This window comes from Schistocerca nitens, chromosome 2 (assembly GCF_023898315.1).
Source record: "Schistocerca nitens isolate TAMUIC-IGC-003100 chromosome 2, iqSchNite1.1, whole genome shotgun sequence".
Lineage (NCBI taxonomy): Eukaryota > Metazoa > Arthropoda > Insecta > Orthoptera > Acrididae > Schistocerca > Schistocerca nitens.
The window spans coordinates 889,942,716-889,966,215 of NC_064615.1; the positions used below are offsets into that span (position 1 = coordinate 889,942,716).

Here is a 23,500-nt window from a genome sequence, read left to right on the forward strand (position 1 = left end):
TAGGTGGTGGTAGGAGCGTGTATGGGACAGGTCTTGCATCTAGGTCTATTACAGGGGTATGAGCCATGAGGTAAGGGATTGGGAGCAGGTGTCGTGTAAGGATGGACGAGTATATTGTTTAAGTTCAGTGGACGGCAGAATACCGCAGTAGGAGGGATGGGAAGGATAGTGGTAAGGACATTTCTCATTTCAGGGCATGACGAGAGGTAATCGAAACCCTGGCGGAGAATGTAATTCAGTTGCTCCAGTCTCAGATGGTACTGAGTTACGAGGGGAATGCTCCTCTGTGGCCGGACTTTGGGACGTGGTGGGAGACTGGAAAGATAAGGCACTGGAGATTTGTTTTTGCACAAGGATGGGAGTAGAGGAGCATTCCCCTCATAACTCAGTACCATCTGGGATTGAATTACATTCTCCGCCATGGTTTCGATTATCTCTAATCGTGCCCTGAAATGAGAAATGTCCTGCCCACTATTGTTCCCACCCCTCCTACTGTGGTATTCCGCCATCCACCGAACCTACACAATATACTTGTCCATCCTTACACAACCCCTGCTCCCAATCCCTTACCTCATGGCTCATACCCCTATAATAGACTAGATGCAAGACCTGTCCCATACATCCCCCTACCACCACCTACTCCAGTGCAGTCACTAACATCACCTATCCCATCAAAGGCAGGGCTGCCTGTGAAACTAGTCATGTGATTTATAAGCTAAGCTGCAACCACTGTGCTGCATTCTATGTAGGCATGACAATCAACAAGCTGTCTGTCTGCATGAATGGAACGACAAACTTTGGCTAAAAAACAAGTGGAACACCGTGTTGCTGAACACGCTGCCAAACATGATATCCCTCATCTCAATGACTGCTTCAAAGCCTGTGCCATTTGGCTCCTTCTCACCAATACCAGCTTTTCTGAATTATGCAGGTGGGAATGTTCCCTGCAATACATCCTATTTTCCCGTAACCCTCCTGGCCTCAACTTTAGTTAGTCACTGTCCTCACCTATCCAGCCCCCTCCCTGTTCCCATTCCAGCACTACACAGCCGTCATTTCACTGCCACACCCAGTCTTTTAATTTCTATTCATTTCTCTCCTTTCCAATACTTACCCCCTCCCCCCCTTCCCTCCGTTTAAACTGCAACACTTCACTGTCCGCCACTCCCACCATACTATCCCTCCCCCTCCCCGCCCGAGCCTCCTCTTTCTCCCCACCCAGTCGCCATTCCATCATGCACAGGTGCTGCTGCTCGCAGTGTGGTTTCAGCTCTCTGAGACTGCAGACATGTGTGCAAGTTGTGTGTGTGTGTGTGTGTGTGTGTGTGTACTGCTGATAAAGGCCTTAATGGCCGAAAGCTATAATTGTGTGATTCTTTTTGTTGTCCCTATCACGACTCAGCATCTCCGCTATATGGTGAGTAGCAACTCTCCTTCTCTGGAATTGTTACATTCTTTCATTCATACTACACACAATTGTTCTGAAGAAAAGTGCTTGAAGTATGGAAGACATTTTTTAAATCCTATCTAACATTCATAGCATTCTTTTACTTTGATGCAAAATTCCTTACCACTGTACAGAATTAAGTAATAAAATTAATGTGCAATATCAATTTATATTACTTTACAAATGGACATACTTAATTTGGCATTTCCAGCACAAATTGTAGCTGCATTCTTTATTATCTGGGGCACCTGAAGCCTGTAAATGGAACTGCTTTGCTGCAGAACTTCAGTCAACTTCAGTGTGATCATATCAAACTATTGATCTACACGCACACATCCCAAACTCTGCAGCACTAGATGAGATAATCTTGAATCCTGTACTTCCAACTACCATACTGGATTACTCATTAAGTTTATACGATTTGCTTGTCTCTTCATAATTTGTAGCCCAAATCATGTAAGATTCTGAAGTAATTTAAGTGTGTGCCTTGAATCCTTAAACAAACTTGAAAATTATCCTTCTTGATGTGACCTACAGAACCCAATGAATGAACCAATGATTGACAAGCTGAAGATACCAGAGACATATTTTGCATAAACAAGCATCATTTTCCTGGGAAAAAAAGCTCTATCTGCTAAAACAGTGTCATGATAGTTTGTTAATGACCAAATTTCTAAAGAATAATACAAAGCAAGAATAATGAATACATAATGTTAAGTGCATGAACAAAAAGAATTCAAAATGATAAAACCATACAGAACTCTAACAACAAAAGCAAGGGAGTAAGCCAGTACAAACAAACACACAAATCTGTCCCTCACGGACCTGGCCAACTGTGTAAACAATTACTTTAGCAATACAGCCACCAAACTGCAAGGAAAGCTTCCAAAAATACAACACACAGCTACAAATAAATATGTAACTTAGACAATGTAGCTGCTACCCACCATTAGGGAAGAAATCAGGAGAATTCTGCATGTATTTAACAGTAAAATGTCCACAGGTCCAGACAAAGTTCAGATGACACTGCATTAAGCAGCATAAAAAAATTTATATACATGTCGTTTACATCCACTTTATTCAGGTGTCTTCCTGTTCCATTCACGTATGGAGCACAGGAGTAATGAATGTCTGAATGCCTCCTGGTGTACTGTAATTATTCTAATCTTATCCTCACAATCCCTTTGGGAACAATACATTGGAGTCTGAAGTATATTCACAGAGTCATCATTTAAAGACAATTCTTGGAACTTTAAAATTTTGTATTTGTGAGCATCCACAACCTTCACATGCTTAATAAACATAAAGATGGTCTGTGAAAGACTGTAATGCGATGTTTATTTAATCGTATGATTAGCTAATTTCAAATAAACAAACATCGTATTACAACCTACTATGGACCATGTTCATGTTTACCTTGAAACTTTGTTTATAGACTTTCTTGGGACAGTTTACATATACCTTCAAGAGTCTGCTAGTTCAATTTCTTCAGTATCTCTGTGACACTCTCCCACAGACCAAACAAACCTGAGACCATTAGTGCTGTGCTTCTCTGTATACGTTCAATATCTCGTTAGTCCTATTTGGTACGGTACCCACACACTTGAGCAATATTCTAGAACTAGTCACACAAGTGATTTGTAAACAAACTCCTTTGTAGACTGATTGCACTCCCCAACATTGTACCAATAAACTGAATTCTACCAACTGGTTTACTCCACAACTGAGCCTATGTGGTCTTTCCATTTGATATTCCTACAAAATGTTACACCCAGGCATTTTTATGAGTTGGCCAATTCCAATAGTGAATCACTGATTTTATAGTCACAGAATACAGTTTTCTTATATCAGTGACGGCTTATCATTATAAACTGTATATTATTATGAAGTGTTCTACTGGATACATATCTATCCAGTGCAAGGTCAATTATTCTCTAAAGCTGGAGCCATAGTTTTCCTACATGCTCCTATCCTGTTTCAGGTTCCTCATTGACACATGACACTAGTGATAATTTATCTAGTTTATTGAACATATATAACAATATTATGAAAAGGAAAGCTGCTACTCGCCATATAGAGGAGATGCTGAGTCGCAGATAGGCACAACAAAAAGAATGTAACAAATAAAGCTTTCGGCCAGTAAGGCCTTCATCTTAGACAGACACACACACACACACACACACACACACACACACACACACACACACACAAACACACACACACACACACACACACAAACACACAAACACACACACACACACAATTGCAGGAACAGGCAAGGGTTGTGTGTTGTGTATCTGTGACTCAGCACCTCCACTTTATGGTGAGTAGCAATTTTCCTTTACATAATATTATTACATTTCATCCTTGATTTTCCATTGTTTGATTTTTACTGGACATTTGTATCTTCCTGCTTGTTTCAGTTGTCCTTTGTATTTGGGTAATCATTGTCGCCACAACCACACCATAGTCACTGCTCTCTGTTTTGATGAGGATATCCTCAAAGCGGTCAGATCTATTTGTTGCCACTACATCAAATAATTTCCACCTTGAGTCACCTTCTGAGCTATCTGTTCTATATAGTTTTGAGGGAAGGCGTTTAGTAATGTTTCACAGGATGTCTTATCATGCCCACCATTAACAAAACTAATTTTTCCAATTGATTGTTGGATGATTGAAGTCTCCACTGATGATTACAGTACGACAAGGGAACTTACGTACTAGTGAACTGATCTTTTCTCTAAAGTTTTTGGTTACATCAAGAGAGGAGTCGGGTGGGTGACAGAAAGATCAAATTATCGTTTTAAGAGTCTAACCCAAACAACCTCATATGCAGCTTCAATTTCTATCTCGATGGATTTGAGTTTCATGTCTGTTGTGACAAATACACCAACTCCATTTCCAATTTGCTTATCCTTATGATATAAACTTAAAATTTTCCCCAAAATCTTACTGCTATCAATTTCAGCTGTCATTATTTGCATTGGGTGGAGAATTTACAAATCTAAAAAATCCCTATGTGCATCCCACACACAGTCAGCTACCTGATTAGGAGCCTCTGATGTGTAGTGCACACCTGATCCATTTAGGAGGACCCTACAGTTCTCAACCCTATGGCACAAGTCCAGGCTGTGGCAGCCCAGCTTGTCACAGAACCTCCAGCCCTTCCCCTCATCTCAGAACCAAAGAGCCACAATCAGTTCTGGTGACAACAATGCTGCAAATTGTTAGCTTTGCTGAAACTCCATGCACCAGGCTAGTCTTCTCAAACTTCTCTGCAATGACTGAGGTATGACCTCTGAGCCCAGACGACAGGTATCACTTGTTCTAATGTGTGCCACAGCTGCAGCTGTTTGCATTCTGTTCTCTCAATGGCTGCTGAAATAGTCTCTTCAACATGTTGAAAGAGGCCCCAGGCATATAGACTGAGTGCACCTTGTGTTCTTTGCTGCTCCTTGCTGCTATTTCCCTAAGGGGTATCACCATCTTCCATTTTGTTTGAAATGCCCACGATTAATAGACCCCTACCCTTGTGCATTTGCCTCCTCTTGACACTGGACAAAATTGGTTACCCCGAAAAAGGTGAAGTGAGTCCCACTGGGGTCATTCCATGTCAAGTCACCCAGGCCTTGACACCAACCATGTCAGATTTTGATGAAACTTGGTACAATTACTTCTTTTATCATCCTGAAAGCACTTGTAAAATTTTTTTGCTCTATCTCTTATAGTTTTTTTTATAAATTATTAAAGTTTTTAGATTTGGCATTGTTTCAGCAGTCGGAAAAGTTGACTTAAACATGTCCTCACAACTAAAAACATTTGTATATTAAAGAATACTCAAGATATCAGTATGAAATTTTGGAATAAGTTTGTGTATTATATCTAAATGTTAAAAAAAATACCATAAAGATATATTACAATCTTCCAAATGAAAAAAAATTTTACAAGTTTTTTTTTTTTTTTTAACGGATGTTTAGTTTTACAAAAACTGCAATATCTAGAGTCTCAGACCTGATAGAAGGCTCAAATTTGTTTTAAAATACTCTTAAATTGTATAGGCTATTAGATAAAAGAAAAATTATGTTGGCTTTTTAACCAGTTTAATAGTTATCTAATTTTTAAAACAATATTAATTATATTTTAAAAATAAAAAGTACCAAGTGACTTAGACACCGAAAATAAGTTTTTGTCTTCTTGGAGTAACAATGTACGCTTGGATTTTGTTTTGTTACTCCTGTGTTTTGAAGTAGCAAATTATTAGTGTTAAATAGTGCTTGGGTAGTATTTTATTAAGTTTATTCGAACTTTCAGTAAGTACTGTTACTTAGTTTACAGAGATTCTTCTCCAATATCCTATAAAAGTAACCAGAACAGTAATCAGACCAAAAGTGAAATCAGTATGTCAGATATTCAAACCTGTAGTGTAGGGTTATTTAAAAAATCTGACTGTTTCCAAACAACCTACACACCTTCAAAAATGTTACAACCGTTATCTGAATTGAGTGAGGAAGAAAAAGATTTGATCCACTTACGATCTGGAATTAATCTGTGCGAATTTAAGAATATATGTTCACACCACAGCTACTACTTTTTAAATGTTTTTGAAAAGTATCAAACAACATGTTTAGACCCACTAAAAAAACACAAAAAGCCCATCAAAAAATCATTGAGAAGTGTAGGCTTGGATCTTTCTAAACAATTACTGACAAAAAATATTAGCATAAAACCTGGACAAAAGCTTTGCTCAACATGCCGTAACTTTTGTGAGGAAAAATTAAGAGTTTAAGTCAATGAAAGTGAAACAGATGAAGAAGTCATGGTTGAATTAGAATCATTGGAATCCAGAAATGAATCCCTCGTACAAACAAACATTGCTCTTGATAATTTAGGTTTAACACCGATAAAGCTTCATGGCTTGTCAGAACAAAGTGAAGGGTCTTATTTTAAAAAGAAGGTTAGCAGTATTGAAAAAGACTGCAAAAAAGGCAGTTTCAAAAGCATTAAAATATGATGCACCAAGTTATGATGACGACGAAGAAGATACAAGTGTGGTTGAGAAAGCAAAGGATTTTGATGTAATGATTTCTCTTATGAAAGAGAAAATTTCATCTGTTGGGAGGTCTAGAAAAATCCAGATTCTGACCTTGGCTCCAGATTCTTGGAGTCGAAATAAAGTGCTGAAAGAATTTAATGTAGTACATGGTGCGACAAGCTAGAAAGCTAAAATCTGAAAAGGGTATTTTGGAAACTCCTGGTCCAAAAAAAGGTAAAGCTCTTTCTGAAAATACAGTAAGACTTGTAACAGATTTTTATGAAAAGGATGAAAGTTCCAGAGTGCTACCTGGAACAAAAGACAAAGTAAGTGTTCAAAAAAATGTGTACATGCAAAAAAGACTCATTTTGTGTAACTTGAGAGAGCTCAATTATTCTCTCGAATGGGAGAATCCCGAGGTAGAAGTAAGATTTTCAAAATTTTGTTTCTTGAGACCTAAATGGTGTATCCCTGCTGATCCTGCAGGCACACACACTGTATGTGCATGCAGTATCCACCATAATGTCAAGCTATTACTGGATGCTGTGAAAATTGAATAATCTTATAAAGACCTAATTAAGATGCTTGTGTGCAACACGGAAAACCAAAACTGCGTGCTACATCATTGCGACAGCTGTCCTGCAAATACTGCACTAACTGAGTACTTAACTGAAAAACTAAGTGAAGATTATGATTTAGAAGAAGAAATTGTAATCAGTCAGTGGGTTAACACAGACAGGGCAGAAATGATCAAACAGTCTATCAGTGTTGAAGACTACATTTCTTTATTGGTTAGGTCATTGGAAAAGCTCACCCCGCACTCGTGTATAGCAAAATCCCAATCAACAGCCTTTAAAAGATTGAAAGAAGACAAACCACCCAAAACAGCAATTATTGTGATGGATTTCAGTGAAAATTATTCCTTTGTTATACAAAATGAGATCCAAAGTTACCACTGGAATAGAGGTGGTTTGTACTCTACACCCAGTTGGAGTTTTTCTAAGAAATGAGGAAAACAATGTTTTTGTTTCCAACCACTGTTTTATTAGTGATGACCAAGAACATGACACTGGTTTTGTTAACTTTGTACAAAAAGAAATTACAAAGTGGCTGTCATTACATCATACTGACATTGAATCAGTTCACTACTGTACAGATGGTTGTGCTGGGCAGTACAAAAATAGAAACAGTTCTAAAAATTTGACTGAACACTTGAGAGACTTTAATTTTAAGGCCCAACACTTTTTTTGCAACAAGTCATGGGAAGTCAATTTGTGATGGCCTAGGAGGAACTATTAAAAGAATTTTAAGGAAAGCCAGTCTACAGCTTTCAGACGAAGAACAAATAATGACAGCAATCGATGTGTACAAGTTTTGTGAAAAAAATATCAAAAACATTCATTTTCACTTTATTGACAAAAAAGAAGCTGATTTGCTCCAGTTAAAACTAGAAAAACGTTTTTCAGCAACCCGAACCATTCCTGGAACAAGAAGTTTTCATAACTTCAAACCACTTCCAACAAACAACCTTGAAATTAGAAGGACTACAGATAGTGTAAAACCCTCCTTAGTCTTTTCTTTCCATTCTTCTTCTGATTGGGTTCGTGTTGAACCATCCATAAATAGCTATGTGGCTGCAAATTATGATGGTAACTGGTACATTGAACTGGTAAAAACAATATTCAATGATGAAGAAGATGCAGAAATTCTATTTCTACATCCTTCAGGACCAGCTGCATCATTTTATTGGCCTGAAAGAGAAGATTCTTGCATAGTGCCTTTGGAGCACATAGACTGTGTAGTAGACGCACCTCAATCAAGCGGCACTGGAAGAATGTAATACTTCAAAAAAGACTGTACCAAAAGAACTGAAAGCTCTTGGATAAAGTGGAAAAACAGTTTGAATCAGCATTAATGTGTATTAAAAAGAGAAAATTACTCAAAAAATTCAATGTTTCAAGCAATCAGTTGGGCTATACATAAGTGTCGTAAGTACACTATCTTTGTACATAATTATAATGTAATCTACTATAATTAATAAACATGTTAAAAAGCCATCATTATTTTTGTTTTATCAAGTAGCCTATATGTTTAAGAGTAAATTAAAACAAATTTGAGCATTCTATCAGGTCTGAGACTCTAGATATTGCAATTCTTATAAAACAAAACATCTGTTAAAAATATATATATATATATATATAACAGAGGGAAACATTCCACGTGGAAAAAATATATCTAAAAAGAAAGATGATGAGACTTACCAAACAAAAGCGCTGGCAGGTCGATAGACAAACAAACAAACAAACACAAACATACACACAAAATTCAAGCTTTCGCAACAAACTGTTGCCTCATCAGGAAAGAGGGAAGGAGAGGGAAAGATGAAAGGAAGTGGGTTTTAAGGGAGAGGGTAAGGGGTCATTCCAATCCCGGGAGCGGAAAGACTTACCTTAGGGGGAAAAAGCGAAAGCTTGAATTTTGTGTGTATGTTTGTGTTCGTTTGTGTGTCTGTCGACCTGCCAGCACTTTCATTTGGTAAGTCACATCATCTTTGTTTTTAGGTATATTTTTCCTACATGGAATGTTTCCTTCTATTATAACTACACACACACACACACACACACACACACACATATATATATATATATATATATATATATATATATATATATATATATATATATATATATATATATATATTAGTATCATTTTTATCTTCAAATATGTATAATAAGTGAACTTGCTGCAAAAATTCATGATGTTATCTAAAAGAGTTTTTAAGGTAAGCAATTTTAAAGTTTTGAATACAAATTAAATTTACCATTTCCGAAGGTTCAGAAAACGCAAAAAATAAAAACTTCAAAAATTTATAAAAAAAAACTATAAGAGATACAGCAAAAAAAATTTGCAGGTGTTGTCAGAATGGTATTAGAACCATTTGAGCCAAATTTCATGAAAATCTAAGGAGGTGGGTGTAAAATTTATTTTTTATTGGGTGACTTGATATGGAATGACCCACTGGCTCAGTTTCAGTGAAAAACAGCTTCTCACACTTGTTGGTTAGTGATCCCCATTCACCCTCTACATGACACCTAACTCTGCCAATGACACACTACTTCCAGTCAAGTGAGTGATGACAGACCCAATACTTTCTCCAGACAGGATCCACAGGAGTGGATAGTACTTGAGGTACCTCTGGTACTGTTACATGACTCTGGTTCTTCGAACAAAATGACTTTCAGTTGCTGCCCATCATTTGACAGTAGTCAGGGCAGCTTCCAAGCAGCTTACAAATGTCAACCAATTCATTCTGTGTTTGTGAACGGTATTCCAGGGGACTGCATTTTAGCTGGCGCAATGTATTACAGGATAGTGAACACGCAACGTAAATTAAACCCGCTGATTATCTTTTAATCTCTTGAGCTAGAAAATTGCTAATTTGCTACAAGAACTGAAGCGACACAGAACAAGATATCTATTAAGGCAACAGAAAAATCTGTGGTAAAAATTACTAATTTCCTAAAACTTTTGAGGTTAATTATAGTTGTGAGAAAACTCAAAAACAGACTTAATATACGATAAATGTAGATAATATATAGGTCTAATACTCTTTAAGGGAAAACCAACTGTAACACAATACTTTAGTTAGAATATCTGCTACAGTGATGCAGAAAATTACAGATCAGTTTTAAATAAATGTACTGTTACAGGAGTACATGGACATAAATCATCAAAAATAAAAAATGTCATGATTACCAGTCCTACTAGCTGAGGCATCAAACGTTTTTAACTGGATCTCCATTTTTGTGTTAGGAAGTGCTGGAACTGAACAATTAACTTCATAACTTGTGCAAAATTTCAGCTTCTAGTTACCCTTGCAAACTAATTTCTTAAAGCAAAGCCACAAGCCATTGCAAAGGCATATAACATTAACTATATCTGAAGAAGTATACAAATATCCTAAGCCAGCTCATTTCAGTAGCTTTTATTCAATTTATTGAATTAGAGAGGCCCTTCGGCTGATTTGTTTTTTTATAGCCACCTCCTGTCATTTCATTACTAAAAAAAAAAAAAAAAAAAAAAAAAAAAAAACGTACAAGTTTGTTTTTTCACAACCAATGCAATTTCATGGAAGGCTGAGAATAGATATGGAAGTTCAGATTTACAAGATAAATGGAAGGCTCAGGCAGGTGGAAATAGTATTCACTTTAACAATAGTTTATAATGGTAATAGAAAGACACATATGCAGCAACGGGATGACGTAAATGGAGTAACAGAATGACATTAATTTTACAATGTAATGACTGACATTCCTCAACTCTTAATATGTTACACAACAAATACAGTTATATACTGGCCCTACTACAATTTTAGGCAGCTGTATGTGGTTATACTGTTAGTATTAATTGGAGGTAATGGGTAAAAAAAGGAAGTGCTGTAAACCAAGTACATAATTCTCAGAGAGAAGAAACATAGTCTGTCTGAAGAGCAGCTGCTGAAAGGTGGACTAATAATCCACTTTACAAAAAATGCTTACTACATGTAGAATGTTATTATTTATTTTGAAACACAATCCTTTTTCTTCCATAACCTATGCTAATTAAATACTTTAAGTGTAAAAAATGGAAAAAAAAATTAACTATAAAAGTACTGACCTCCTGTTTACTGCAACACAATGTTGACTATCTTTAAAGGTCACTAAGAATTAGGCCTAACTTATAAAAGCATTATTACGTGTTGTGTTGTTAGAAGTGTACTACTGTGAAGGTGTGGCCAGTCAATTTTAACAGCATTTTCCTCTTTCCCAACCTGACAGTTTTCAGAAAACACTATAGAATAAATAATTCATGGCACTTCTCTGTCATCTTACACAGCAAAGGTGTCATCAAAGCTGGGAAACACATACTATCTCATGCTGAGAATTTCACAAAAATTACAAATGAAAAATTTGATGTATATAAACAAAGCTTTTTATCGATCCAATTACATTATATTTTCAAAAATGAAAGATTTGGTAGAATAAACATTTTTTATACCTTGGTTCTCCAAATTAGAGAGAATAAAGAGGAATTAGATCAAATACGGGTGGGAATAGTTCCAACAGAACAGACCACAACTATTCATATTGTTATGCCTATTTCTCATTTTATTATTGAGTACCACTATTACTCACTATTCCCCACATGTTTGCACACAATTTCAAAAAGCAAGTTTCAAACAGAGGCAATTCATAGGACAACCATAAACATACTGCCTCACTTCAAGGGGATTTTGGGTTGGTTTGTTTGAGAGAGGAGACCAGACAGTGAGGTCATCGGTCTCACGGGTTAGGGAAGGGCAGGGAAGGAAGTCGGCCATGCCCTTTCAAAGGAATCATACCAGCATTTGCCTGGAGCGATTTAGAGAAATCGCGGAAAACCTAACTCACGATTGCCGGGCGCAAGGTTGAACTGTCGTCCTCCTGACTGCGAGTCCGGTGTGCTAGCCACTGCACCACCTCGCTTGGTACAGGGATTTTGCTCTGGTTGCTTACATAAGAAATAAAGGTCAATATTTTTTGTGGGGCAGATATTTTATGCTTAATATGTTTATGAAGTTTCATTTCTTAGAAAGAATGATCCAAATGGAACGATGTTTAACTTTCCTCATACAAATATAAATGTTGGGGTGAAAAAAGACAAGTCTGTACAGAAACTGACTCCATCTGCTGTACATCAGAGGAATAAATACCCCACACAACAGCAATGCAGAATGAAACTGGTATTTTCAAGTGAAAGCATCATTCCATTACCACATTGTTTATAAATTTCATTAATAAAATATTTGTTTAATACACATGCCTTCTATATCATCTAGTCACTCATTTATTCCTTCCCATAACAGATATTTTTGTGAATTTCTATAGGAATTGGGCAAGCATTATTATGTATGTTTCAAAGACGATTTTAGTAAATTTCGTCGAATTTTCTTTTTAAGACACAAAAGTGAAGTGTGTACTGTGCTTAAGCAGTTTTTAAATGAAGCACGAACTAATGGACACGTTGTCAAACAATTTAGATGTGATGGTGGCAAAGAATTTAACAATAAGAATGTCAGTGAACTGCTTGCAGATAGGGGAATAGAGCTACTGATTCCTCCTCCTTACACTCCTGAACAAAATGGTGTGGCTGAACGGGAAAATAGGACCATTGTTGAAGCTGCCCGGTCAATGCTAAATCCGAGTAAATTACCTAAAGGGTTGTGGGCAGAGGCATGTAACACAGCAGTCTACCTAATAAATCGTACTGGAAAATCTTCAGTTGAAAATAAAACCCCTTATGAACTATGGTTTAATCGACCAGTAGGACGACTTGATCATCTCAGAATTTTTGGTACAGGCTGCTATGTTCACATTAACAAACAATTCCGTTCCAAGTTTGATGATAAGGCAGTTTTTGGACGACTTGTTGGATATGTTAATGACAAAGATGGGTTCAGAGTTTGGATTCCATCTAAAAGAAAAGTGGTGTTGAGTCACGATGTAAAATTTAAGCCAGAAATTGTTTGTGATTTACATAGTGATTATGTTGAATTTGAAGTCCCTCGGGAAGAATTTAATGATCCGAATTCATCTAAAGATGACCAATGTAAATCTCCTAGGCTGTACACTTCTGGAGGAAGCCAAACTCAAGAAAAAATTGGCACTCTCGATTCTAGAGAAAGTCAAGAGTCGAGTGAATCTGAAGAAAATAAAGAATTAACAGAATTTCTAAAAGCAGAAGCTGCTGAATCTTCTAATGAAGAGAAACAGAAGAATAAAAGACAACGAAGAAAACCAACCTGGATGGAAAGTGGTGAATTTTGTATGGCAACAAAAGTTGATGCACTTGTATACAAAGATCCAAACTGTTTTTCAGAAATATTGCAGTCAAACGAGAAGGAAGAATGGATGCAAGCTATTAGTGAAGAACTTCAATCACTTAAGGAAAACAATACCTGGGTGCTGGTTGACCGTCCGAAGAATGCCAAAGTATTGCAAAATCGCTGGGTTCTACGGCGAAAGGTCGCAGTCAATGGAGGTACTCGCTTTAAAGCCAGATTGGTTGCAAAAGGCTGTATTCAGAAAGCAGGAATTGATTATGACGACGCCTTTAGCCCTGTGGCACGTTATGACACCATACGAACTCTGTTGGCTGTAGCTGCTTCAAAGAAAATGCTGCTAGAACAATTCGATGTAAAGACAGCTTTTTTGAATGGAATACTTGAAGATGAAGTATATATGGAACAGCCAGAAGGTTTCGAAGATGGTACAGGCCGAGTATGTTTCTTAAAAAAAGTCTTTATGGGTTGAAGCAAGCGCCACATTGCTGGAACAAACGTTTTGTTGAGTTCATGAAGAAAGCTGGTTTTTCAAACAGTGATGCAGACCCATGCCTATTTTATCGTAGACTAAATGGAAATAGCCTTTATGTGGCAATCTACGTTGATGATGGCCTGATTGTCGGCAGTAACAAGAAAGAAATTGCTGTTTTTATGGATGTTTTACAACATGAATTCGAAATAACAACTGGCAGTCTTGACAATTTTCTTGGCATAAAAATAAAGCAATATGAAAATGGAGCAATAATGATAAGTCAAGAGAAATACACAGAAGAAATTCTGCAAAGATTTCGAATGGCAGAATGCAATACAATCTCAACTCCTATTGGACGTGAGGACAATAATCAAAACGAAGAAGTTTCGTCATCTGTACCCTACCGTGAAGCAATTGGTTGTCTCATGTACCTTTCAACAGTAACTCGTCCAGACATCACTTTTGCAGTCAATAAAGCTGCTCGAGCTATGGAGAAACCAACCACTGAAGACTGGAATAGAGTAAAGCGCATTTTCCGGTATTTGAAAGGGACCTTAAATTTTGGAATTGTATATAATAAAAAAGAAGAGTTAAAGATTTACGCTGATGCAGATTTCGCAGGTGATAACCGGACAAGGCGCTCAACAACTGGAATTCTTGCAAAGTACTCAGGTGGTGCAGTGTCATGGACAAGTCAGTTGCAGAAAGTAGTGGCCACATCCACAACCGAGGCGGAAATAATTGCAGCTAGTGAAGGAGCAAAAGAGTTAGTTTGGTTACGTCGTCTGCTAACAGAATTAGTGGAAATGTCGGGGCAGCCTCCAGTTCTTTACATTGACAATGCTAGTGCATTGAAGTTGGCAAAAAATCCAGAATATCATCGACGTTCTAAACATATAGAGGTCCGACATTTCTATGTTCGTGAAAGATATCTGAACGGTGAGATTTTGTTGGAACACATTGATGGACACAATCAGTTGGCAGATATTTTGACGAAACCTCTTGAACGAGTTCGATTTAATTTTCTATGTTCGGAAATTGGCATGCAAGAGACAAAGCAATAATTTCATGATTTTTTCTTTTGGAGGAAGTGTTAAAAGAAAAGAAAAAATTCCTTGACGTCTATATTTATGTGCTGCTCCATGACTCTGCTGTCAATATCTTTATTCTTGGCTTGTGTGTAACTTCTGTGTTTTTCTTACAGTAAATGTGTTTTTTCGTATCCAGGGTGTAATTGCAAAGCTAATAAAGTGTTTTCTTGCCTTTAAATAATATTTTTCATCAAGCTGAATTATTGTTCTACTATAAATGAGCACAATAAGCATGTCTGAATTGTGTCATCCCACTGTCATATTTTTTTCACTTTTTCTTCTTCTTTTTTTTTTTTACTTAAGTCTCATAGGAAAGTGTTTCTGAAGAAGAGAAATTTGTTAACATCGAGTATTGATTTAAGTGTCAGGAAGTCGTTTCTGAAAGTATTTGTATGGAGTGTAGCCATGTATGGAAGTGAAACATGGACGATAAATAGTTTAGACAAGAAGGGAATAGAAGCTTTCGAAATGTGGTGCTACAGAAGAATGCTTAAGATTAGATGGGTAGATCACATAACTAATGAGGAGGTATTGAATAGAATTGGGGAGGAGTTTGTGGCACAACTTGACTAGAAGAAGGGATCGGTTGGTAGGACATGTTCTGAGGCATCAAGGGATCACCAATTTGGTACTGGAAGGCAGCGTGGAGGGTAAAAATCATAGAGGGAGACCAAGAGAGGAATACACTAAGCAGATTATGAAGGATGTAGGTTGCAGTAGGTACTGGGAGATGACGAAGCTTGCACAGGATAGAGTAGCATGGAAAGCTGCATCAAACCAATCTCAGGACTGAAGACCACAACAACACAAGTCTCATTATATTAATGAAACAAACTGTTACACTATGAAAATTATATTTCTTTGCTTATGTAGAAAAAAACAGTACAAACATGTGCTCTTTGTAATGATTCATTAAACAAAATCACTGACTGTCATTCTGTTGCTTGTGGAACTGCCTAAATAGCAACTGCTGCACAAGGAACAATTTGGTTTCATATCAGGAAAGGCAAAAGAAGCTGCTGTAGCAAAATTTATGATAGTAGTTTTAGAAACCCCAGATACAGGAGAACACATAACAGGCATTTTCCTTGAGCTTAGTAAAACATTTGCTTTAAATGATCACGATATACTTCTAGGTCAACTTTAAACATGATGAATAGGGGACACTGTAAATGAATGATTCAGGTACTGCCTAGCAAACAGGGTGCATAGGTAGAGATTTCCCAAATTTCAAGTATCTCAAAATATATGGTGTATCATCATTCAGATCCAGTATGTTTGAACACTGGAGTCCTCTCAACAGAGTATGTTAGGCCATATACTGTTTTTCATTTACATTAATGACTTCCACAATGGATCACACAAGGAGAAACAGTGTATTTGCTTGAAAGCTATAGAATAATTACAGACAGAATGCAAATAAAAGGTGACAAGGTACTTACAGCATTAGCAAATGGTCAACAAATAAAGGTAAACTGTTAATATAATGAAGACTAATAATATGAACATCTGTATACGTAGAAAAACCTAATTCAACAAGACTTGATAGTACATGTGATCACAGAGTTTGTGGCTAGCACAAAATTTATAGGTATGTATGCTGATCAGCAATTCAGATGGGACAAACAAATCATAGTAACTGGAAAAAAATTAGCACAGAATGGTTTGCCCTACAGATATTAACCACAGTGGGTAATAAGCTGGTGTCTAAGAACAACATATTTTGCACACATACATTCTATCATTAGTTAGGGCAAAATACTTGAGGGGGGGAAGGCATAAAGCTCAAAATATGGAATAAGCATTCAAACTGCAAATCAGAAAAAATAGCAGACATTTAAAAAATGGGGTATTTTGACAGTTCCGACCAAATACATCTTCCACACTAATGTTTTTCTACAGAAAAACACTGCGCAATATGCATCATACATTACAAACAGACCAGTTACAGTGAGTGCTTAAATTTGGATAGATCAAATAAAGACTGAGGCTACTATAAATGGAGTATTTTAGTAACACAATAAGCCTACATGTCTAGTTTATAAATTATTCTATGTAATCTCAAAACCAAGGAATGCTACCGGTATCACGAGACGTCTTACGATTAGTTGCCCTTGTTTGAATCAGGTTATTTCAGTTCCTTAAATTTGTTTAAGTAGTTCTGTGATAAACAGTGCATGTATGTCTGCATCATTCTTATCTACCAGTGTTACAAATTATGCGTAGTGTATGTAAAATGACGGCATCGATTCAAATAAGTCTGTCTACGGATGAAAGTATAATACAAAAGAAAAGTGGAAAACATACGGAAGCTGTGAGATAAAGCATCACGAAGCATAATCTTCGCCCATATATTACATACAAGTCATTCAGTAAAGTCGTGTATGAGAAAGTGTTCTGCGCACTGAAATCTAGAACATGCCGACATTTTCATATATTTACTTTTTATTAAGTGATACCGGTTTTTTATTTGTCCTTGACCATTGAATATAATGGTACATGTCATGTCAAATACATGTACACATACCATTACCAAATAAGGTGGGGTCAACAAGCTTGGGGCAGGAAGTCGGATGCCTTACAGTTATAGTAACTGGAATGCACTAGTGATTTTCACAGTACTTACGCTTTTCACGGACCTACAGATGCATTAAAGCAGGAAAAGAAGACGAATATAATATGCTAATGGTTCACATACTCTTCGTCGTGTTACTTGAGCTACTACACATCATCACGTCAACACACTTCAATGTTCCCGTTGGCACACTGCACTACCACACTATAAACACAGGTGACTTCCCACATGAAACACTATAACGCTTCGGGATTCCCCGAATTCTAATATCGATATAGTCAGATTTGGCGAAGTGACATGAAATGCTGCGACAGAATACTACTAACGGAGCATAATAATTAACAGTCACGATTCTTCTAAGGCATCGGTATATCATTTCTAGAATAACAGATGAAAAAGATTTTTTCATGCACAAACAATACTATTCTACAGCAATTTCAAACATGCGTCCTAAACATATTGCAAATCCAAATGAAACTAATTGGGTAAATAAAGGTCCAATACGCCGTATTGCAACAACGCTTCATAATGAAAGGTAACAAAAATATAGCAATGACACGACGTCGTGCGTCGGCACACAGGTCTTGTGACAGAAAATCAAACCAAGTTCTCGTTGGCCGATCAAAATTACAGCCGAAAATTTGCGAGACATTTTCGTTCACATTATTTATTCCGGCAATAGTGGATTTAGAAGGTGTTGAAAGAAAAGAAAAAATTCCTTGACATCTATATTTATGTGCTGCTCCAGGACTCTGCTGTCAATATCTTTATTCTTGGCTTGTGTGTAACTTCTGTGTTTTTCTTACAGTAAATGTTTTGTTTTTTTCCATATCCAGGGTGTAATTAAAAAGCTAATAAAATGTTTTCTTGCCTCTAAATAATATTTTTCATCAGGTTATGGGCCCAGTACACGTGTAAAGGCAAACAGAACAGTTTAATTAAAACAATATTCAAAAAGAAGCGTATGTCTGTAAAGAAACATGACTGCTAGCGGCGATTATAAGGTCAGCATTGATAAGCTTGAAGGACCTGACGACTGGGCCAAATGGAAATGGCATATTTCTATGGTGCTACGTTCATATGGGCTAGAAGATATTATTAACGGTACACGTGAACGTGTAGAGTTGACGCAAGATGCGACAAGTGAACAAAAAGAAGCGTATGTGGAATGGCTCAAGGACGACGCAAAGGCAGCAAGTCTTATAGCAAGTGCGCTAAGTAAACCTGTTGCAGAACTCGTCTTAACGTGCAAGAATGCTAAAGAAATCTGGGACAAATTACGCGCCCGATTTGAACGTAGCAGTACTCAGCGTTTGAATGTGTTGATTGAAACATTTTTCCGTGTTAAACGTGATGAATCGGAAGATATTAGTGCACATATGGCCAAACTGCAAAAGTTATTTGTGGACCTGAACGATGAATTAGCAAAACATGAAGAAAATACGCTATCTGAAAGAATCTTAAATGGTCGAATTTTGTCTACACTGGGAAAAGACTACGACAATTTTAAGGATCTCTGGGATACGATACCGACAGAAAAGCAAAGCTTGAATTTATTGATTGAAAAACTCTGTACTATTGAACTGCGTGAACAAGACGTTAATGGAAGTGCAGCTTTTGTCGTTTCTAAAACAAGAAAACGGCAAACAAGTAATCAGCAAGTAAAGATGACGAAGTCACAATTAAAACAGAAGTTTCCGTGTAATAAATGCAAACAATTAGGTCACTGGGCAGCAGAGTGTCCACAGAACACTCGTGACAGCAATAAAAGAAAAGAGAAGAAGCGAGACAGTGAACACGCTGCATTTACTTCATACGCTATGGGTGTGTGTATCAGTAATCACAGTGACCCAAATAAATGGTATTGCGACAGTGGCGCTACAAATCATATCACTCCCAACAAACAGTATTTTGTTTCGTATAGTGAATTTGATGTTCCTCAAGTAATTTCATTGGGAAAACAAGATGTCAAAATGTGTGCGTACGGTCAAGGAACAGTTTACATCCGAATCCGACGAAACAATAAATGGTACAATGCTAGAATGGACAATGTTTTGTACGTCCCTGATGCAAGTGCTAATCTGTTCTCTGTGAGAGCCATTGCCTGCAGAGGCTACAGTACTAATTTTAGTTATAATAATGTCTGTGTTCGAAAACAAGTCAGTGGCAATATTGTTATGACAGGTTATGTGAAAAATGGACTTTATGTGTTGAACATGCGTGTTGTTTGAAATGCAAAAATGAATCGTATGAGCTTGATGACTTCATCCGAAACATTGCAAGTGTACCATGAAAGGTTTGGTCATCAGAATAAACAACATGTGAAGAATATTTTAAAAGGAATGAACATTAATGTGGAAGATGCCAAGAGTGAATTTTGTGACGGCTGTGCGGTTGGAAAGATGCATAGGCTGCCATTCAAAACACGAACAATATGCGCTACCAGTACTGGTGAATTAATCCATGCCGATGTAAATGGACCAATGATCACGAATTCTTTTGGAGGCAAGCATTATTATGTATGTTTCAAAGACGATTTTAGTAAATTTAGTCGAATTTTCTTTTTAAGACACAAAAGTGAAGTGGGTACTGTGCTTAAGCAGTTTTTAAATAAAGCACGAACTAATGGACATGTTGTCAAACAATTTAGATGTGATGGTGGCAAAGAATTTAACAATAAGAATGTCAGTGAACTGCTTGCAGACAGGGGAATAGAGCTACTGATTCCTCCTCCTTACACTCCTGAACAAAATGGTGTTGCTGAAAGGGAAAATAGGACCATTGTTGAAGCTGACCACTCAATGCTAAATCCGAGTAAATTACCTAAAGGGTTGTGGGCAGAGACATGTAACACAGCAGTCTACCTAATAAATCGTACTGGAAAATCTTCAGTTGAAAATAAAACCCCTTATGAACTACGGTTCAATCGACCAGTAGGACGAGTGGATCTTCTCAGAATTTTTGGCACAGGCTGCTATGTTCACATTAACAAACAATTCCGTTCCAAGTCTGATGATAAGGCAGTTTTTGGACGACTTGTTGGATATGTTAATGACAAAGATGGGTTCACAGTTTAGATTCCATCTAAAAGAAAAGTGGTGTTGAGTCACGATGTAAAATGTTTTCTTGCCTTTAAATAATATTTTTCATCAGGTTATGGGCCCAGCACGCTTCCACTGCTATTTATGTGCTGCTCCAGGACTCTGCTGTCAATATCTTTATTCTTGGCTTGTGTGTAACTTCTGTGTTTTTCTTACAGTAAATGTTTTGTTTTTTTCCGTATCCAGGGTGTAATTACAAAGCTAATAAAATGTTTTCTTGCCTTTAAATAATATTTTTCATCAGAAGGGAACTAACCAGCTGTGATTAAGTACTTAATTTGTTAATCTGTGCAAATTACTCGAAACATTCACTACCGTTCCGTTTGCTTTCTCTCTTGTTTTCGTGTCTTAAAAAGCTGACAAACTAATAGTTTCACGTCGCCGTATAACAATAGAACCACAGGGCTGGATCCAGGAGAGCATCAGATCATGCCATCAGTTAAGAACAGCTTGAATTAACTCAATGCAACTGCCGATTAACTTTTATTCATTCACTCCGATTAAATGAAGCTCCCAAAATTGTATTTCGCAAACCGATTTCCCAATACATGTTCTGGGTGGTAGTGTAAACACTTCAAAATCGATTCTGGTTGCCATTTTTCCAATTCCGCAATCGATTTTCGCTCCCACCTGAACGCAACTGGGTTTGAAGCCTGCATGGCTGTCAGGTTTCGCCTTGCTTTTAAAAATTTTCGTCTAATATGGGTGGAGTGGCTTTTTTTACAGTGAAGGAAAAGCAGAAATAATAGACTGAAGTTGTTTACACCTCGTCTAAACGAAGAAAAATAGCGACTGTATTGACTATATCATATTAATGATGGACCTCATTAACTCAGACATTCAATAAAATTGCTAGGCATTTATCTTGATACCAAATTGTGCCGAAATACCCACACAGAAAAGCTGTGCAGTAAGTTGGCAAGAGTTCTATATCTCCTTAGGAAACTGAAGGATTGTGTCAGTAAGGAGTGCATGCTTATGGCATACCATGCCACTTTTCATACTCATCTGCATTATGGAATATCTCTTTGGGGAAACTCCAACTCCTCTAGCAGCAGAACGCCATTAGATGTATTTTTGGTGTGAGCAATTTAATTTCTTGTAGACAGTACTTCATTGAGCACAAAATTCTTACAGTTCCCAGGCTCTACATACTTAAAGCACTTATACATGCCAAAGACAATGCCCACATGTATGAAAGCAGGTCAGATGTGCACTCATATGAAACCAGAAATTGGAACTTATTAGACATTACTTGGACACATTTTAGTAAAATCCAAAATAATTTTTTACATGCTGGCAAAACATTTTACAACAATACATCACATGGAACGAGGGAATTGCATGAGAATTGATTTAAAATGGTGGTAGAGACATGATTGAAAGAGAAAGAATTCTACAGCATAAGTGAATTCCTACATAATGAAAAAATATGATTCTCTATTATTATAAATGTGATTGTGGTCGAAGAAACTGTAATTTATGTCATACAACCATACTGACCTTTTGTATAATCATATACCATATGTTAACTTTTGTGTAATCATTTGTACCACAATCTGTATAACTATGTAACTACTGACCTTATGTATAATCATTGGTATAACCTTCTGACGATGCCTATACTACACAACAGTTGTCTACAGGCAAATAAATAACAAATAAATAACAAACTGTAACAGCGGTTTTCCAGGTGCCATATTCAAGTGGGCTAGCAAGTATGCTTCAGGACTTAAGGCCGGGTTCATACTTGCAACAAAAGTGTCACCACAGCTGGTGGCGTACTGTAGTTGCAATGCAGTTGAACGTGTGAACTCCCAGTTTTTAGTGATGCAACTCAAGAGACGCAATACTCGTCATGCCACAAAAAGTTCATCTTGGTTGTACTTTGTTTCTCCACTTCCGTCCACCACTGCTCTATGAGGCAGTATTTCGAAACACGAGCATTCTGTTGCATGGAGTAATTGCTGCTGTAATCCATTCGATTCCAGTGTGTTTTTATTTTATTCGTGAAAGTATACTTTTGCAGGTTCTAGAACTGCAAGAACAGCAACCTATTTTTGATTTTCTGCAGTATAATTTGTGCGGTGGGGGGAAATATATGCAACCAATGACATATCCACAGTCTTAAATGGCTTCAGAATGAATAAATAAACAAACTTAATTAATATATGTAATCAAGAAAGTGAGTCATATACATTTCTAATTTTTCAGACCAAGCATTGTATGGGTTGTGGATTATATGCAGGAAATAGCTCCAGAGTTGACGTGACAGATGTTTAAGTAAAAAATTACGTATTTGAAATGACTATATCAAAGAATACAGTAACATTCTAAAATCTTGGAAGAGTGGCGTGTCTGTAGGCGATATTTACATGCCAGCTGTTGGTTGGTCTCCATTGCAGACAACATTTCCGTCTCTGAGTGTTATTTCTGTTATAAATGTGTATGTCTCCTCTGATTTATCCCTGTGCAAAATGTATTTTCAGATACATAGGATTTGTGGCGTCCTCTGTGAATGGTAGTTGGTGATGCTACTACAGAAAGTCGCGAGCTGTGACCCCACATTAGTTGCATGTGACAACCCGAATTTGACATGTAAACATGGCAACGAAAAGCGGTTTTCGTCTTTCGGAAGATGTGTCACATGCAAGCACAATTATTGTACACGATAGAAAATCGCCTATCTGCAGTATAAACTGAGGATAAACTATCCAGTAATTTTGGTCTGGGTTAGATAGATTATGCAAAGAACTAGTTTGACACCAAATGGAAAATATTGAATCGATCAGTACAGAGGGTCAGCTTCCACCCATTCCTTTTTCAAAATGGCAGACAGAAACAATACAAACCATAGTATGGTATAAATTATTGTCTTACCATTACAGTATGGATAAATATAGTAAATATTATGTCTTAC

At 37.0% G+C, this 23,500-nt stretch overlaps 1 protein-coding gene across 1 annotated transcript in view; it reads right to left on the minus strand.

Annotated features, from left to right (window-relative positions):
* Positions 1 to 17,662, minus strand: part of LOC126237201 (NFX1-type zinc finger-containing protein 1-like) — a 383,285-nt gene extending 365,623 nt beyond the window's left edge. Inside the window, exon 1 of the mRNA XM_049947081.1 lies at positions 17,531 to 17,662. The gene's annotated coding sequence lies outside the window, so the exon portion shown is untranslated. The remainder of the gene's footprint in view (positions 1 to 17,530) is intronic.
* Between the last annotated feature and the right edge of the window lie 5,838 nt (positions 17,663 to 23,500).